Source organism: Taudactylus pleione, unplaced genomic scaffold (genome assembly GCF_031769625.1).
Source record: "Taudactylus pleione unplaced genomic scaffold, aTauple2 ptg000711l, whole genome shotgun sequence".
In the NCBI taxonomy this organism is placed as follows: Eukaryota; Metazoa; Chordata; class Amphibia; order Anura; family Myobatrachidae; genus Taudactylus; species Taudactylus pleione.
This window is the reverse complement of record NW_028285113.1, coordinates 11789165-11807506: the sequence shown is the minus strand read 5'-3', so window position 1 is coordinate 11807506 and position 18342 is coordinate 11789165. Positions and strand designations below refer to the sequence as shown.

General features: G+C 46.6%; 1 pseudogene across 1 annotated transcript in view; it reads left to right on the top strand.

Annotated features, from left to right (window-relative positions):
* The window catches only part of LOC148477491 (hydroperoxide isomerase ALOXE3-like), a 34664-nt pseudogene extending 33170 nt beyond the window's left edge, over positions 1-1494 (top strand). The window contains exons 13-15 of the transcript XR_015872507.1: positions 530-630; positions 841-1011; positions 1207-1494. The product of XR_015872507.1 is annotated as a hydroperoxide isomerase ALOXE3-like (transcript). The remainder of the gene's footprint in view (positions 1-529; positions 631-840; positions 1012-1206) is intronic.
* Positions 1495-18342: the final 16848 nt, after the last annotated feature.

Below are 18342 nucleotides of genomic sequence, written 5' to 3'. Positions count from 1 at the left end.
GATTTTCACCATTCAGGAGACTTATGACGCCGTCCTGAGATGAAGAATTTTTTTTGTGAAGTGAAAAGAAAAGCTGAGCTCTCCGTGCTTCTATGAATCGCTCTCCCCATACTAGTGTATGGGGAACCAATATGTACCCTAATCAGGGACACCGCTGGATAAATCTGAGATTTCTCCATGGTAACTCCTTCTATGAATAGGGTCAAGCAGTGAAAAGCCCTGTGGTCACTGATAAAGGCTTTTCACTGCTTCATTAATAGACCCATAAGCCCTTTGACAAAAACAAAAAACAAAACATTCTATACAGTATCTAAAACAGCTACAAAGGATACTTAAAACAAAATTCAATACCAGTGTAATAAAATTTCCTATACTTAAACCTTGATATTCTGTGTACAGTGGGGGTGTAGGGAGTTTTATATTGCATAAAGTAGAATACTATGTGATGTTGTGGTCCAACTCATACCTCAGATAGTCCATCAGTGTGTAGGAGAGGTCTACATAACTAATGGAGTATTCCCTTTGATAGAAATGCCATCATCCTTGGAGACCAAGGCCTCTCTGATCAAGTACCTGACCATGGTGATCTTCACTTGTTCTGCTCAGCATGCAGCTGTCAACAGTGGTCAGGTGAGGGACAGATTATCATGGCTTTACAATATGCTGTGCTTGGTATCCTGTGTTGTGTCTTTCATACTCTATACTTTATTTGGAGGTTAGGAAACCATATTGATTAATCTAAATGCCTTGTTATTTATTATGAGTATGCGTTGTGTGTCTTTATCCCTTTATGGGGCAAACTGTCATAATATTGGTTTCAGATGTGTGTTTTCATTGCAGTATGACTTCTATGCCTGGATGCCCAACGGTCCCACATCAATGAAAAGCCCCCCTCCCACAGTAAAAGGGGTCAGTACACCACAGAGTATACTGGCAGCAGTGCCTGATGTAAACATTACCAGTGCTGGCCTGTCCACCATGTGGCTGCTCAGTAATGAGCCATGGGACCGGGTGAGTACTGGGAGCCAGTATGAATATTGATATAAGCAGATCTGGTACTTTCATGTTCTTCTGGGTCTATTTACCAAATCCATAAACTACTATATAACCCCACAATATCTCCATGTGCCTATAACTATGTAATGTGGTGGCGAATGGACCTAGTTGTTGAAATTATTTCATCTTAGATTTCCCATTCTCCTCTAGAGATCGCTGGGGGATTACCCTGATGTGCGTTTTACAGAGAAGGCTCCACAGACATTCATAAAGGATTTCCAGAAGCAGCTGGCTGAGATCTCCAAATACATTAAAGAGCGAAACCGCAACATGAGTTTGCCATATACCTACTTGGACCCGAAAGTGATTGAAAACAGTGTCTCTGTATAACCGGAATAGTAGCAGTGGATCTACTGACTGTGCCTGAACTTGGTTTCAGTTTATCCTGTCCTGATTTGCAATGTCAATCTGTGCTGGGATAGGACTAGACCTTGTAAATGTAGCTTTTTCAAGCATATTTGTGGTACGATTAAACATTTCAGTAGAATCTGTGCATTGAAGTTCATTCTTACCAGCTCACTCTTATGGGGACAGTCTGCTCTCAGGCTGAACACACACACATCAAAATATCATAGGGGACATCCAGATGATCACTCCAGGGAATTGTCATGGCTAAATGACTGTATTACACTATCCCTTGCTATGAATGCTGGCGCATCCAACCACATGCTGAACATATATAGCTACTGAATGGTCCGATACTTCAGTATCTTGTGTTCTGTGAATACAGAAGCTCTGGGGATTTGTGTAATGTACATATTAGTGGATGACTAGTTGTATCAAAGAATAAAAACTACTAAATGTCAGTTATACTGTCAATATTTTTGCACTGTAAAGGCAAAATGTCCCTGTCTGATTAACACCCAACGCTAACTGAAACAATCCAGCTATTGGGCCTGATTGCAGAATGACCAAGCTTTCAAAGTCCAGTTTTGGAGCATTTACAGAGACTGCACAACACTTATGATATTGCTTTCGAATACAGTGGTTTGAAGAATTGAAACTTAAATCGTTAGAGGTTTGTAGCAGTTTCAAACAAGCAATCTTGCAGATGTTTCAGCCAAACCCCTGGGAAAACAGCCAGCTGTGTAAAATTGCAAAAAACCTGGACACTCACTACATACAGGCACAATACACTTATGAATTTGTACCTGTGGGAGGGGTGAGTCTTGTCATGGTGCTGGTGTGTGATGTTAAGCCATGTTCTTCCCAGCTATTGTGGAGGGTGCTTTCAGTGACTTCTCACCATTCCTGGCACCCACAAATTCAGGTTCCCCTCGTTTGAAAGCAGGCTGTCCCTGTCGGATGATGAGGTCTCTTATTGGTTATTTGGTCACCAGAAAATAGCCTCTTGCTTTACAGCCAACTATATTTAAAATAACTTGAGACCTCATAAAAATATATACTGTACATATTTTTCAACTGTGAATTTTTTTTCAAACGAAGCATCAGCCAAAGCTAAGATATCCAGTATTGATATGAACTATTGTTGTAGGACCTGGAAAGTTTCAGTAGGTACCAGTGGAACGTGAAATGGAGGTTACCCCACTCAGAGTCCTTAACCAGGTTTGCAAGTTTATTGGTAACAGCAGTAACACACATTGATAACAGCGGTACACTGCAGTGTTTTCTGGCGGTAGCCGCAATAGCTGTAATGTAGGTTATAGTGATCACAACTTAGATGGTACAGCAAGTACTTTGTGCAGTACTGTGACTCTTACACAGTGGAATGCGTTAGGTCACACATGCTCAGTGGCACCTCAGGTCAGAGGTCGCACCTCTGGGTGACTCTGGGAGAGGGAGACAGTGCAGGAGTATACTACTCTCTGACACCCCTCTTCAAACATTACACTTTACTTGAACATATCTCAGCAAAGTCCACTTGTATCCAGAATCATGGGGTCATGCAATAAATCAATGAAACATATTAACATTTCAAACACATTCCAGTCCACATTTTTTTTCAGGAACACATTTAGGAGTTGTGAAATCAGTCCTTTTTGTTAACATACCAAGGAAGATAAAGGAATATAAGAAGCGCTGCTAATTGGAGACTAAATACCTCAATTATATTAAATGTATTTATTATTACATACACATGTGGCCATAAATAAAACACAATAAAAAATCACAATAAAAATACATTAATGAATAAAATAATTTATGAATAATTATAATGTCAGGTTATAAACTGAGCGTATTAATGGAAGTAAAAAATGAAGAAAAAATCTGCACGCCGTCAGAACTTTCACAAAAGTTCTGATCCAATATTAACCTATTACACACTACTTAGGACAGTTCTCTGTATTATAGTTATCCCGCACTTGAAGGGTCACCTTCTCCTTTTAATCCATAATCGGCACATATAAATTCACAGGCTAATATATCACAGTCCGTTTTATATTCTAGAAGCCTCTCATGAAAAACGTGCAAATCTTCCCTTGCTATTTTAAATGGGGTATAAGTACTTGGTAGGTAACAGTGTCTCTATTATCCATGCACCAGTCTTTACACTTCAGGATATTTTAGGTCTTGCATCGACCCAGTGTGTGATACTCACTAAAGTTCTCAATGTGATCACTCACAATATGCTAATCCAACAGAGCGCTGTTTGTTTACATGGATGTGTGGAGCAGAAAAAAAATCTGTAACGCATTTACCCGCCTTCTGGTATAACTCAGCGGCTTCCTCGGACAGTTTGTTAACATACCAGCAGCTTATTCTTCACTTGCTACAAAGGTTATGCTAAAAGTCTCTCTCCCCACTAACTCACGTATAAAGTGGTGTCTAAGAGCAATGTGCTGTAGGACAAGTCAATAGCACCCCTGTTGTCACATTCAATGTTGATGGTCTCATCTTAACTCAGAAGACTTTACTGGCATAAAGTCTCTTTCAAACATAAGGCTTTATTGGCAGTTTTAGTAAGTGCCATATACTCCACCTCAGTGGTAGATAGGGCAACATTGAGTTGATTTCTGCTTGCCCAGCTGACTTCTGCACCTACTACTACAAACCTGTATCCCGTGTATGAATGACAATCATCCTCATCTGATCCCCTTTTGGAATTACAGAAAGCTTTCAATTTATAATTTCCAGACTTTGAGAACTAATTTCAAGTAGAGATGTGCACAGACTCCCATGTTTTGGTTCTAAATCATCATTGTGTTTTGGCAAAACCACCCTCAAGTGTTTTGGACCTTGATTTCTTTAAAAACTGTAAAAAAACAGCTAAAATCATGTAATTTAGACCTGATTTTGTTCCAGGCCACACCGGTATTCGCAAAACATTAGAGTTTTTGCAATGCTTTTATTGGTGGCCTGCCATGAAATCAAAGGTGGCTGAGTTCATTGCCTCTTGCACCCAGTGTGCTCAACACAAGACATCTAGACAAGCTCCTGCTGGAGATCTGGTGCCTCTTCCTATTCCAACACGCCCATGGACCCATCTGTCCATGGATTTCATGACGGAAAGGCCGGTTTTCAATGGCTACACAACCATCTGGGTGGTGGTCGACTGCTTCTCCAAGATGGACCTTTATGTTCCACTCAAAAAACTACCCTCCGCTCCCTAACTGGCTCAGTTGTTAATACATCATATATTTCGCCTACACGGACTCCCAACTGAAATTGTTTTGGACCGTGGAGTACAGTTTTTAGCCAAATTTTGGAGAGCTCTCTGTTCTAATCTTCAAGTTAAATTAAATTTCTCTACAGCCTATCACCCTCAAAGAAACGGATCTACAGAGAGGGTGAACCAGGACCTGGAGACCTTTTTAAGAATCTACGTCTTCCTCCCAAGATAACTGGTCTGACTCTCTCCTTTGGGCAGAATTCGTGCACAATTCTTCTTACCATTCCTCATCTGCTCAGTCACCATTCTATGTGGTTTATGGTCTCCAACATAGAGTTCCTCAGTTCAAAGACCTGCCAGCCTATGATGTTCCCACAGTTGATTCTACTCTATGGAAATTTGGTCAGATTTGGACACAAGTTCATGCTACTCTCCTCAAGACCTCCCAGCGTTATAAAAAGGGGCAGATAGGAGACATAGAACTGTTCCCTAGATTCAAACAGGGGATCAGGTCTGGCTTTCCACCAGCAACCTATGCCTCAGGGTTCCGTCCATTAAATTTGCACCCCGGTTTATCGGTCCTTTCTCAATCATTGAGGTCATTAACCCTGTGGCTTACCAACTAAAACTACCTTCTTACCTCAAGATTCCTAATTTATTTTACATTTCCGTACTAAAAACTCTTGTTCTCAAAAAATTCCTCAAAGTCCTAAAATCACCTCCTAAAGTTCTCACTGAGAAAGGGTTAGAATTTGAAGTGAAACAAATCCTGGACTCCCATTTTTGATATAGACATTTACAGTACCTGCTGGACTGGAAGGGTTACGGCCCAGAAGAACAATGCTGGATTAAAGCAGAGGATGTTCACGCTCCTAGCCTCATTTGCAAGTTCCATGCCTCTAACCCAGAGAAGCCTGGAAAGTGTCCGGAGGCAACTCATAAAGGAGGGGGTGCTTTCACGACTAGAGCTATACCTGGTGGGTTGCGGTCTCTACCTTTGCGAGTGCTCTGGCACGGTCCTACCGGAAGGGCCGGATTTCCCGCTATGCATCCTAGGCGCTCACCTAGGGCCCGGCGGGACCCAAGGGGCACGTGGACAGGCCCCTTTAGCTGAAGAAATTACATGATCACAGTGCTCCCAGAAGAGCACTGCACGAGTACCACGTGACATCATGATGTCATGCGGTCCTGCCTCCACTCCCAGAGAGCCTCCAGGCAGACTGTATCACTGTGATACAGCTGCCTGCGCAGGCACGCCGCAGTGCTCAGGAGGGTTCCCGCCGATGTTGCTGCGAGACCTGTCCCCTGCCACCAGTCTTCTGCTGCCACTGTTGGAGCCACCAGGACCAGGTAAGTCTAAGTGGGGGGCTGTGATGGAGGGGGCTATGAGGAGACGCTGTGATGGAGGGGGCAATGAGGAGAGGCTGTGATGGAGGGGGCTATGAGGAGAGGCTGTGATGGAGGGGGCTATAAGGAGTGGCTGTGATGGAGGGGGCTATGAGGAGGGGCTGTGATGGAGGGGCTGTGATTGAGGGCTGTGAGAGGGGATATGAGGAGGAGCTGTGATAGACTGTGATAGAGGGGCTGTGAAGAGGGGATATGAGGAGCTGTGATGGAGGGGGCTGTGATGAGGGGGAGTGAAAGGAGCTGTGAAGGAGGGGGCTATGAGGAGGGGCTGTGATGGAAGGGGCAATGAGGAGGGGCTGTGATGGAGGGGGATGTGATGGAGGGGGAGTGAGAGGAGCTGTGATGGAGGGGGCTATGAGGAGGGGCTGTTATGGAGGGGGCTGTGATGAGGGGGACTGAGATGTGATGGAGGGCTGTGATGGAGGGGCTGTGATGAGGGGATATGGGGGCTGTGATAAGTGGAGTGAGGGGGGCTGTGATGACTGAGGCTGTGGTGAGGGGTGCTGTGAGGGGCTGTGATGAGAGGTGCTGAGTTGTGAGGGGCTCCATGGGAGTGGGGGAGGGATGAGTGAGCTAGGATGAAGGTCTGCTGTTAAGAGGGGATATGAGGAGCTGTGATGGAGGTGACTGTAATGAGGGGGATTGAGAGGGGCTGTGATGGAGAGGATATGAGGGGCTGTGATGAGGGTAGTTTGAGGGAGTGGGGCCCCAAACTGGTATCCTGGCTAGGGCCCCTTGAGGTCTAAATCCAGCTCTGCCTACCGGTGGGGGTGCTGGTGTCTGGAGGTTGGCACAAGGTGTACGTGAATGTACTAAGGGTACAAGCCATGTGGTGACAGGTGAGACTGGCAGAGCTGCCACGCTGGGGATTGCTGGGAGCTGACATCTTGGTTTTGGGCATGTGACCTGAATGGGCCAATCAGGTTAGAGCATCTTGTGTGAACTCTCAGCAGCCTATCATGCACATTCCCATGGTACGTAAGGGTGGTCAGCACGCCCTCTAGTTGCCAGTGCAATGTATACACAGCGCAAGCTGTGAGAGTTCTCTGTGCTCCTTAGCTCAGTGTGATTATTGCAGTCCCAGCAGTGCTCTGTTTCCTGCTCTGTCTCCACCTCAGGCTGTTTCCGGATACCCGCATCTACCCTGCTATACTCCATTACTGACCCCACTGTTTGTGACTCTTACAGCTTCCCTGACTCAGAGCCCACTCCAGTACTACAGTCCTCTGTTCCTCAGCCACACCTCTATTGGACTTTTGTTTCTCTGCCATACACCTGTTCCCAGCCTCATTATTGTACTTTTGTTTCTCTGTCAGACACCTGTTCTCAGCCTCATTATTGGACTTTGTTTATTCTGCCAGACATTTGTTTTCAGTAACATCACATCATGCACATCACTTGGATTTGTTTATTTTCTGCCAGTTTATATATCTATTACTATTTCATGAATAATAATACTCCTGCTGCATTCCAATACTACAAACCCATTCCTGTTTATTCTCCTGCATTCAACCCGGGTTAAAAAAATAATCCAGACCTGACAATAGGCAGAGGCCTAGAGAGCGTCTTCTCCGTTTCTCTTCGGTATGCACCCAACTGAATTGGTTCTCCTGGATCGGGTGGAGTTACCCAAACTGGTGATCGAGGAGCAGGTGTAGGAAGCTACTTCTCCAGTCTCCGTTCTCGGAGGCGGCGATCTATGCGAACCGCTAGATGCATGAAGTCATCCAGTGTCTCCAGAACAGAATGTTGTACCAGGATATCTTTAATCCGGTCTGAATGACCAAGTTGGAACTGACTCCGAAGTGCTGGGTCATTCCACCCGGAGTCAATTGACCACTTGCAGATTTCCATGCAGTAGTCCTCTGCAGCTCTCTGGCCCTGTACTATGGACTGAAGTTTCAACTCGGCCAATGCCGCCTTGTTGGGGTCATTGTAGAGAAGGCCTATGGTGGTGAAGAAGGCCTCTACAGATTGTAGAGCACTGTGTGCAGAAGGTAGACTGGAGGCTCAGGTCTGGGAGTCTCCCTGAAGCAGGGAGATTACAGTGCTGTTGAATCGGGCTGAAGGCAAAAAAAAAGCTTCCAACTCTCACAGAAATTCAGGAAGTCCTTCCAATTTCCAGAGAAGCGGTCTGGCAAATTAAGTTTGGGATCCTGAGGGCGAGTCGGAGCTGGAGTTGCTTGTGTTTCCTCGACACAGAGAGAAATTTCCTGGACTTTCTGGATCAAGACCTGGATCTGGGTCGCAAGAATTTGGGCTGGATTCTGACCGGGCTCCATGGTTAATCCTGCAGCTCTACGATTAATTTTTCTTTGGGCTAGTGATAATGTAACGATTCCTGGAGGGAATCGACTCCTCTGACTGTAGAGTGGAGGATTAGGTAAGGAGATGAGTTGAGGGTGTGAATACCCCTTAATCTATACACCCTAAATGTCGCTGTTTAGCGATACAAGTTGTATAAGAAATAATTGCTTTCCAATCAAATTGTGGTTCCAACGCACAAAAAGTTATATTGCAATAAAAAGAAAGTTACACGCTTAGATCTAACACAATTAGCGCAAAAAGCAAGTAAATACAAAGGTACAAACCGATACATATGCTTGCACACTGGCCCAGTATGCAGTATTTCAATCCTGAATCTGCGGTCACCTTCACCCAAGGATATAGAGAAATGACTGACTACTGCCCCAGCTCACAAGCATATATTTGGCACAGGTTTCAGAGACAACAAAGGCACGGAATAACAGATGCACATTGGTTCTTGCGTCAGGTCACTCCGTTCATTGGTTAGTTCATATGGTGTCATCAGAGCTATGGATCAGCTTTCCAAATGCTTCTTTGTGTAGGTTTCCCGCTGAAGAACTAATAAAAAAACACTACATACAGAGATACATTCTAACCTATAATTCATATCTTGCAAACGCCTGCTGCGATCTTCTTGATGCGATAGAACCGAAGATCTGCAAATAAACAGGGGTTTAGAATGGTACCAAACATGACATGTCTAATAGTTCTATACTTTAAATATAATATACATACATTTCACAGCATAATTATATGCTACTAAAAACTCTAATATCACGTTTAATGTGAAGGAACCTTTTTATAAGATATTGTATGTGTAAATGTGAGAATATTGTGTAGTTTCGGTAGTTTGCATTGCGCGTATGTGTGGGTTCATGTGCACTTCAAAGTTGCGTGCGTATGTGTATGCATGTAAGTCTATGTGTGTGTGTTATGTAATTCAGTGTATTTGTGATGGATTAATATATATATTATCCATTTCTGACATATTTTAATATTTAGACATTGCCTGAACCAAATTCTAAGTTGGAAATAAAGGTTTATTTCTAAGCAGGGGGAGACCCCCAGCTGTCTGTCATTGCCACCCTGTCTGGTAGCCTGTCACAGGCCTTTCTTCACTTGACTAGGGTGTAGGTGTCAGTTCCTATGAACCAAAACAGTATTGAACAAAAAGGCACACAATTGCTAACGACCTGCAGGCCTCTGACAATGATTCCCAACCTTGCATTCAGACTGTGCTACATTTTTAATTATTTGTCACAGGCATATTGTATTAGCATGCGGAGTCTCTCAAAACACTCACAGACTTCACAGTTGAACTGGAAACACGTAAACGCTATCACTGGAACCTGGGAAGAACACAAACAAGGTATAAGAAAGAAGATGCACCAATCATGTTGCAGCAGAGATGATGTCAGCCAGAAGGAAGGATTACAACCTGACGGGATAGCATCAACGTCTCCCAGCAACCAGCCTGGGGGCGTCTCCATCAACCCTGGCGTGACTGCGGCTTGTGACACCTAGCGAGATTGTTCTGGGCATTCCACTGTATGGATTTGGACCAATACTTCACAGATTGGTAACATTGGATCCCAGAAGACATACTGAATTGAGGTCCCAGTCAGACCTCCCATTGGTGTACGCTGGGCAGAACTTTAGCCAAGGAGCCTGTTCTGGGCCTTCCACTGGATGGAATTGGATGAAAACATCCCATAGGGGTGGCATTTGGCTTGGGCTGCCTAATGAAGTGGTTGGGGTCCTGGACGGACCTCTCGGCAGAGTGTGCCGGGAAGAACTTTGACCCAGGAAGCCTGTTCTGGGCCTTCCACTGGATGGATTTAGACATCACATAATAAAAAATTAATAGCTTGAAGATTTAAATTTGTGAACTCCGAGTACTTCATTTAGTCACTTTAATAAATTCATTGCCTTTACCATCCCCATAGCGGGCACACACTCTGTGCCCACTCCCATGACAAACGTATTGTACATGTAAACATGCCACGCAAACACTGCCACCCAGTAATGCCATCCAGCTTCATGTAACAAGTGACCAAGATGTGTATGACTCAGGATCACTCGTTAATATTTCAAGTTTTGTATGCAGTGCATGGCACAAGCCAGGTTTGCTAAAATTTGCTTTATGCTTTGACATTCGGAAATGCATGTATCTCAGAATCAAATTTATGTTGGCATTGTGAGAGCACAAATTGAATTAGTCCAATACTGGGGGATTTCCGAGTAAAAGTAAGAGTAGCGATATCTAGTTACAGAGATGGGATATATAATGTGACATGGAAGGGGAAAGAGTTCAAGAGAATGGATAGAGAAATATCTTGTTGTGCATGTACCATGTAGCAATGTCTTCGTAAGAAGCTACTGTACTAACCATAGCTACACCCAAACTACACCCAATCTGACATCTGTGTGTTTACTTACTGTAACTATTTTGAAAGTATGTGACATAAAGCCATGATGAGAATATAATCATGGGACAGGCATGCATCATTTGCAGTATAAAAGTTTGTGTAACAGTCATAACGTGTGTTAGACCTATTGAACTTCCATCCTTGCATGCATTGTCATTGCAAATCTTTTTTATACTTTCATTTTTGCACTTGAGCTATTTTTGCAGACATCTATAATTGGATCAATAGATATTTCCATATCAATTGGTGCCGTGTCTCTTCTCGCTGGATTCAGAGGTGACATAGTAGGATAACTGGTTGTGTCTCTGGGCCTGATTCAGACCCGGTCGCAAGCGCTGAACGCTCGCAACCGGGTCGATGGTGGCCCAGAGCGCATGCGCATGACGCAACAAAGGGATGGTGGCCCAGAGCGCATGGGTCTTGCAACAAAGGGGGCGAGCTGTCGATGTTGAGTGACAGCTCGCCCCCTTTTGGTGGGCGGGCTGGGGGGGTGGCTGCCCAAATGGAGAACATGAGAACGCCTGTCATTTGGGGGCGGCCCCACTGACATCACAAGTGATGTCAGTGGAGAGCTTCCGGCTCTGTTAGAGCTGAAAGCTCTCTGGGTCTTGCGATGAACGAGAACCTACCACAGGGTCTCGTCGCAAGCCAGATGGTCGCGATGGTCTTGACCATCGCGACCATCATCATGGCCACTCGCTATAGCTGTGTGTGGCAACCCACAGCTATGCAAGCGGCCAGGAGGCCGCTCCATAAAAAAAAAAAAGACGCCCTGATTCAGAGCGAGCGCTCTTTCAGAGCGTCCGGCTCTGAATCAGGGCCACTGTTTGTTACTTACCTTAAAGGCTTTCATGGAGAAATGCATTTGTGGATCATTTGGTGCCGATTGTGATGCTGGGCTCTTGACCTGGTTGATCAGATAAAGTGCATGGCACTTGTGATTCTAATGTGAGTGAGGAGAGAATACGGCTTCTATTGCCTTTAAAGTTTAAAGATAATTGAAATTGTCTAGAATGTTGAAATTTGCTCTGTGGAATTTTCCAGTGTTGACTGAGGAACAAAAGTCTTGGATAGAGAAAAAGTGGAGAAAGATAAAGTACCAACCTATCAGTTCCTGTCACTTTACAGGCTGTGTTTAAAAAAGACAGTTAGGAGCTAATTGCTTGGTCTCTCTCCACTTTATCTTTCTCCAAGGCTTAATGCACAAACCCCTTAGTGTTTTACTTTGTGTCAGAAATTGTGTGTTAATTAGCAATACTTATGTAGGCTGTGCGTGAGCCTGAAATAGCACTGTAGCCAGTGGCACTACTGCTGGGCTAGCCGGAGTGTCCAGGCACCCTGCAGCCCGTAGAGCTGCCCAGAGCATCCTTTGGACACACCTGGCAATGTGCTAGTGACCCTAGATGTGACGTCACAGGTTTAGGGGGTGAGGCTGGCACAGGGCACACTTTCTCCCTGTTTCGGCAGTGCCATATGGTTTTCTATACTTCTGATCAGTGGCAGCTCCAGAGGTGGGGCTGCACCGGAGTCCAAAATTCAAATAGAGGAGCTACACCAACTGCCAGTGAGTCCCAGCCGGCGATGTTTGGCAGCATTTGAAAGGACAGTTGATGTGGCTACTCTCAGGGCCATAACTAGGGTAGTGCGGCCTGTGCCATGGCACAGGGCACCGCAGGGCAGGGGGCGCTGTTTGGGCCTGTCGATATTCCTGTTTATTATAATTCTCACTTGTAGCTTCCTCTTTTATCCCCAGCAGCTCCTGGCCTCCCCAATCTCTTCCCTGGCCCTTCCACATGAGGCAATGGCCCTATTTCGGGTGCACTATCTTATGTCCCTTTTTAGAAAATGGGGGGGGGGCGCACGCCAATGCTCTCTCTCGCACAGGGCACCACAAAGTCTAGTTACGGCTCTGCTAATGAAAAGAATTTAAACTAACTAAAAGATGACTGATAATAGGAAATGTTAAAAAAATAGAGAGGGGCACCAATGCTCTGTCTGGCACAGGGCACCAAAAAGTCTAGTTACGGCTCTGGCTCCTCTATTTGAGTTTTTGACTGAGCTGCAGCCACACCTCTGGAGCCACCACTGCTCCTGATGATGTTTTCTTCAGGTTCCTGAGGAAAATGGACAGCAAGCTAACAAGTTACTTAGCCCATATGCAAGAAGTCCCCAGCCCTCCAGACATGGACCTGAAATTTCAAAATATGTGGTCCAACAAAATAAAATTGGGACCTCATCATCTATGGATGTAGTTATCCTGTCTTCTAAAAGTTACATTGGAACCAAATAGGACCCCACCCAAACTGCCCAAGAACCTCTTACTGAATGAGGCTGAGCTATGCGTACTTCCTGTTCTATAAGAGCTCACTAAAGTTTCAAAGCCTAGCCAACTCACTGGTCTGTCCAGTCAGGAGGAATGGTGGTGGGTGTGGCTGTTGCTTTGTACATCTAAAGGTTGGATAACTCAGTAGTTTTGAACCCCCTTCCCTGTATTGCTGGAGTCTGTCTCCGTCTTACTTGTACCCTTCCTTATATTCCAATGGGGGTATAGGAGAGGTTAGTTATGTGATATTGTGATCATGGTAAGTTATCAGATGGTGGACTGACGTGGAAGGGTAAAGGGATTTAAAATCTTATTAATAAATACTTTTTATATGAGATGAGCGGGTTCAGATCTCAGAGATCTGAACCCATCCGAATTTCGAGGATTCGGGGCGATCTGAGCCAAGCTCGGATCTCCCTGCCTGCCCCGGATCCCTCACCTGAGGCAAAACCTTGCGATCCCGCTGTCGGCTCGCGAGGTTTTGTATTGAGCTGGCTTAACGCTGATTGGCTGAGAGAGCAGTCTGTCACGGCTCTCAGCCAATTAGCGTTAAGCCCATTTAATATGCACAGATGCACACAGTCAGGAAGCAAAAGAAGATGGCACCTACTATCCCCCGCTGCTTGACACCACCAGCACCCTGCGCTGCAAACACCGCCGGCACCCCCACTGGCAGCATCCCCCATTGCCGACACCACCGCTGCCGACACCCCTGCACTGCTGCCCCACGTGCTAAGGACACCTTGAGTGACCCCCACACTGCCGACACTCCCACACTGAGGACACCACCAGCACCCCTGCACTGCCGACACTGTCAGCACACATGCACTGAGGACACCGCCTGCAGCCTGCATTGAGAACACCCCTGCACTGCCAACACAGTCAGCAAACCTGAACTAAAGACACCACTTGCACTGCTGAAATTCGCCGGTACCCTTCACTGAGGACACTGCCAGCACCGCAGCACTGCCATTCCATGTACTGAGGACACCGTCAGCAACCCCCACAATGCCGACACAGCCAGCAAACCTGCAATAAAGACACCACTGGCACTGCCTACATCGCCTGTACCCTACACCGAGGACACTGCCAGCACCGCAGCACTGCCATTTCATATACTGAGGTTCCATCGGCAACCCCGCTCTGCCGACACTGCTGTCACAGTAAGTGCACTATTGGTGTATCCATCCCACACTGTATCTGTGTTGGAAACTGGAAGCTGAACTGCCACATGTTAGTGCCGCCCACTGTATCACTTAGCTTAGTCAGCCAGCTAGCTGGATGCAACCTTTTGGTCTTAACTAGATGAAAAATATAATATTGTGAGGTGGTCAAAATTGATTAGAAATGACTGGAAATAAATGTTATTGGGGTTTTTAATACTGTAGGAACAAAACAAGGCCCATTTTATGTGATTTTAGCAGTTTTTTGATTTTTTAAGAAAAAATCCAGGTCCAAAACCAAAACCCGAAAACAAAACACGGAGGTGAGGTTTTGGCAAAACCAATCCAGATCCAAAACCATGGGAGATCCAGATCCAAAACCAAAACACGGGGGTCGGCACACATCCCTACCTTTTATACAATTTTGCATTTGAGCTATCTTTGTGGACATTTTTAATTAAAGCAATAAATATTTCCTTATACGAGTAATAGACCTCTTTTTGTACAGAAAAAAAGAGACTTATTACTGAGGCTTACCACTCATGGTGTATTACATGGATCCATTCAAGCAGTATGTGACCAGATGGCCTCTTTCCAACTCCCGATCACAGATTGGGGTTTCAATCCCAACTTGACCTTGGGGTATCAGGGATTCCTGCTTACCGCCAGTGACCGCATGTCACTAACTCTGCCCACTGCGCCGTGGGCTTAACGATGCTGCCACCACCAAACTCTACCATCAGCATTTGGAACCACTTCTTAGGTACACTCAGGCTCCTACCGCCGGCACCTGGAACCGCTCTGCTGCGTATGCGTCGACTAGCTGCGGCCACACCTCCTGTTTGGTGTCAGCTGTTCCCGCCTGACCCCTCGCAATGGACCAGGGTCTGCACGGTAGCTGGCAGGGGGCTTGAGCTTCGGAGATGCTCGGCTCAACACAGAACAGTAGGAGAATGAAATAGCGTTTGGCACAATTCTGTTGGTCACTGGATTCAGATGCAATCGAATAGGCAAAGGTGGTTATTGCTCAAAGTCTTAAAAAAGGCTCGTCCCTTCGGAATGAAGGGAAATGTCAGCATACAAAAGATGTTAAAGCAGCTCTTCTCCACACAGGATATACAAGGATGTACAACTTTTACCAGGCACGAAGCCTTCTTTTATGCTACTCCAATACATATTACCACAGGGGGTAAGTCCGCCTTGTGATTTCCAACCAATCACCTTAAGTGCATTACCTGTGCATGTGCTGGCCCCTATGGACAATTGTGAGTGGTCACTCCTTGGTGTCTGAGCCTGCCCACAGAGCTCTGCACACCCACGGCTCTGACTCGTCTGGAAGGTACAAAGTTTTCCCTCCAAAACCGTTTTCCAGGAATCTGCTAAGGGAACAAGCCTGTCATCTCTTCCTGAATCTGAGCTCCAAAGATGGGCAAGAAGGGTCCCCAGGCAGGCATTCCTGGTCACGGAAGGGAAGCTCTTTTGGAGCTCCCTGCCACAGTTAGCTGGCTGCATTAGACAGCTTCCTATGCATCTCCTCATACCACTTTCAGGCATGAGGCTGCATAAGAGAACATTTTATTTCTCTGGAAGGGGCTGGGGGGTCCAGCAGCCCACTGAGGACTCTGGATCCCCTGGCCGTCCAGAGAAACCACTTAAGTGCAATTTACTTAAATTATACACTGTAACTTTAAATGATACATTTAAAATCATACATCAAATATATATATATATTAACCCATGTGTGTGTTTACTGTGCTCCACTAGTCCTGCAGTCTGAGACTGCTGGGGCTCTCTCCTGGTGCCTGCTCACAGCACTGGGGGTCTGGAGAGTTGGCTCTCCCTGGGGGAAATGTATGAAGCCCAGAAGCGGTATCAGCACACGTTAGGTGCGCTGATATCGGTTCTCCCTGATGTATGATCGGGGTTCTGGGCTGTAAATGACAGGGGCTCATTATCGGCGCTGCTATCTACAAGATAGCAGCGCCGATAGCCTGAGCCATGTACGAACGGTCATATCGCCTGACCGTTCAGCCCGCTGTAGCTGTCGTTATTGACAGCTACAGCCTGGCACTAGCATATCCCCACAGCTGGGACAGCGCTGTCCCTGCTGCGGCGGCAGCTGCCGGCTCCAAACGGGGCTCTTGCAATACTTTTGAGATCCCACCCATGCTCAGTGGAGTCGGCCGGGACTGACACACAGCGCGTCAGCACTAGGCTGACACACTGTGGTCTCTAGCGGGTAGCGTCGGAGGGGGGAGTTAACGCTCCCCCTCTCCGGCAGATGAGATGTTTATACATCTCATCGGTAGTGCTTCCTGCTTCGCCTCGGAAAAGAGCGTTATAGCGGCACGTTAAGTGCCGCGATTATACATCTACCCCCCTGTCCCCCAGCATTGAAGCTGCTGGGGCTCCCGCTCCCCAGTGTCAGCGCACCATCTACTGCTGCACATGGAGCCGGCTAGCCCGGTGCCCCTGTGCACCCATCCTGGCCAGTCACGATGCACTGGGAGCCGGCTTCTCCGGCATCCCAGTATGTGGCCTCTCCTCCTGTCCTGGGGTATCCGACCCCCAGTGTGCAGCTATGGAAGTTCTCCCCTCCACCACCTGGGGAGCCGAAAAGCCCGGTCCCCCTGTGCGCCACTTAGCCCTGCAGTCCGGGACAATCTTGCAGCTTGCGGCTTCCTGCTGTCCTGGGGCGCCGTGGAGCACTGCTCCTGTTCCCCAGCAACCAGCATGTTTCCGGAGGCAGTACGGGGGCTCCCCCGTGCGCCACTTAGCCCTGCAGTCCGGGACAATCTTGTCCCGGCTGCAGCGGCTTCCTGCTGTCCTGGGGCGCCGGGGAGCGATGCTCCCGGTCCCCAGCAGCCAGCATGTTTGCGGAGGCGGCCCGGGGGCTCTAGCACAACACACAGCCCCCGGCCCTCCGACGCAGTGCACTTTGCAGGGAGCTGAGCACCAGAGGTCGGCTCTCCGCACTGCCCTCCGCTGCCTGGCTGCAGTCAGCAGCCAGCACGGAGGGACAAGTGACGTCCCTGTGGAGCTGGGGCGCTGGGAGTCACACTCCCGGTCCCCAGCGAGGAGCCCTTACTGCCGTCCCGCCAGGGATGATCCGGGGCTGGGGCACCAACAGGGTTAACAGCAATCAAAATAACATGCACACCGAATATGCACACCCGGCGTTACTAACAAGTTAAACATGGTGCCTAGCGTCCTTTGTTCATTTAAAAATGGCACCGCGGCAGCCATTAAACACGTTTGTGGCCAGCCTCCGGCCACACAATATAATCCATGTCACAAGGTTGAAGTTAGCTTCTTATTCGGACAGTTTCTTATTCACTTCTAATTCGAGCTCCAGCATCTTATTCAGTTTCCAGCTTCTTATTCACAACATGTTATATTAAAACATTTTTATCAAATAGAATCAATAAGCTTACATTGAATAAACAAAATATGGTATCTATTACACATATTTCAATTGTATTTTTCTTGGACCACAAAGCTTCTGGGCATGAAATAGGGTGGTAAAGTGGGCACAGGGACCAGAAATTCGAAACTTGGAATCCACAGAGCGGGGTCACTTTCATATGACCCACATGCAGTTGGCCTTGCCCAACAAGGTTTTGGGCATGAAATACGGCATTAAAGTGGGCACAGGCACCAATTAATACACCAATTAATACATTTGAATAAGTAGCTGTAGTTGTGCAAGGGTTAACTAGCCTTGGACAACAAATTTGGCACCTGGAATACCTTGCACAACTACAGCTACTTATTCAAATGTATAAAATCTGGTGTTTGGAAGTGACCCCCCTCTGTGGATTCCAGGTGTCAAATTTGTTCCCCAAGGCTTTTTAACCCTTGGACAACTACAGCTACTTATTAAAATGTATAAATTCTGGTCTTTGTGCCCACTTTACCACCCTATTTCATGCCAAAAACCTTGTTGGACAAGGCCAATTGCAAGTGGGTCATATGTAAGTGACCCCCTTTTGTAGATTCCAGGTGTCAAATTTGTTGCCCAAGGCTCTTTAACCCTTGCACAACTACAGCTACTTATTCAAATGTATTAAATGGTGCCTGTGCCCA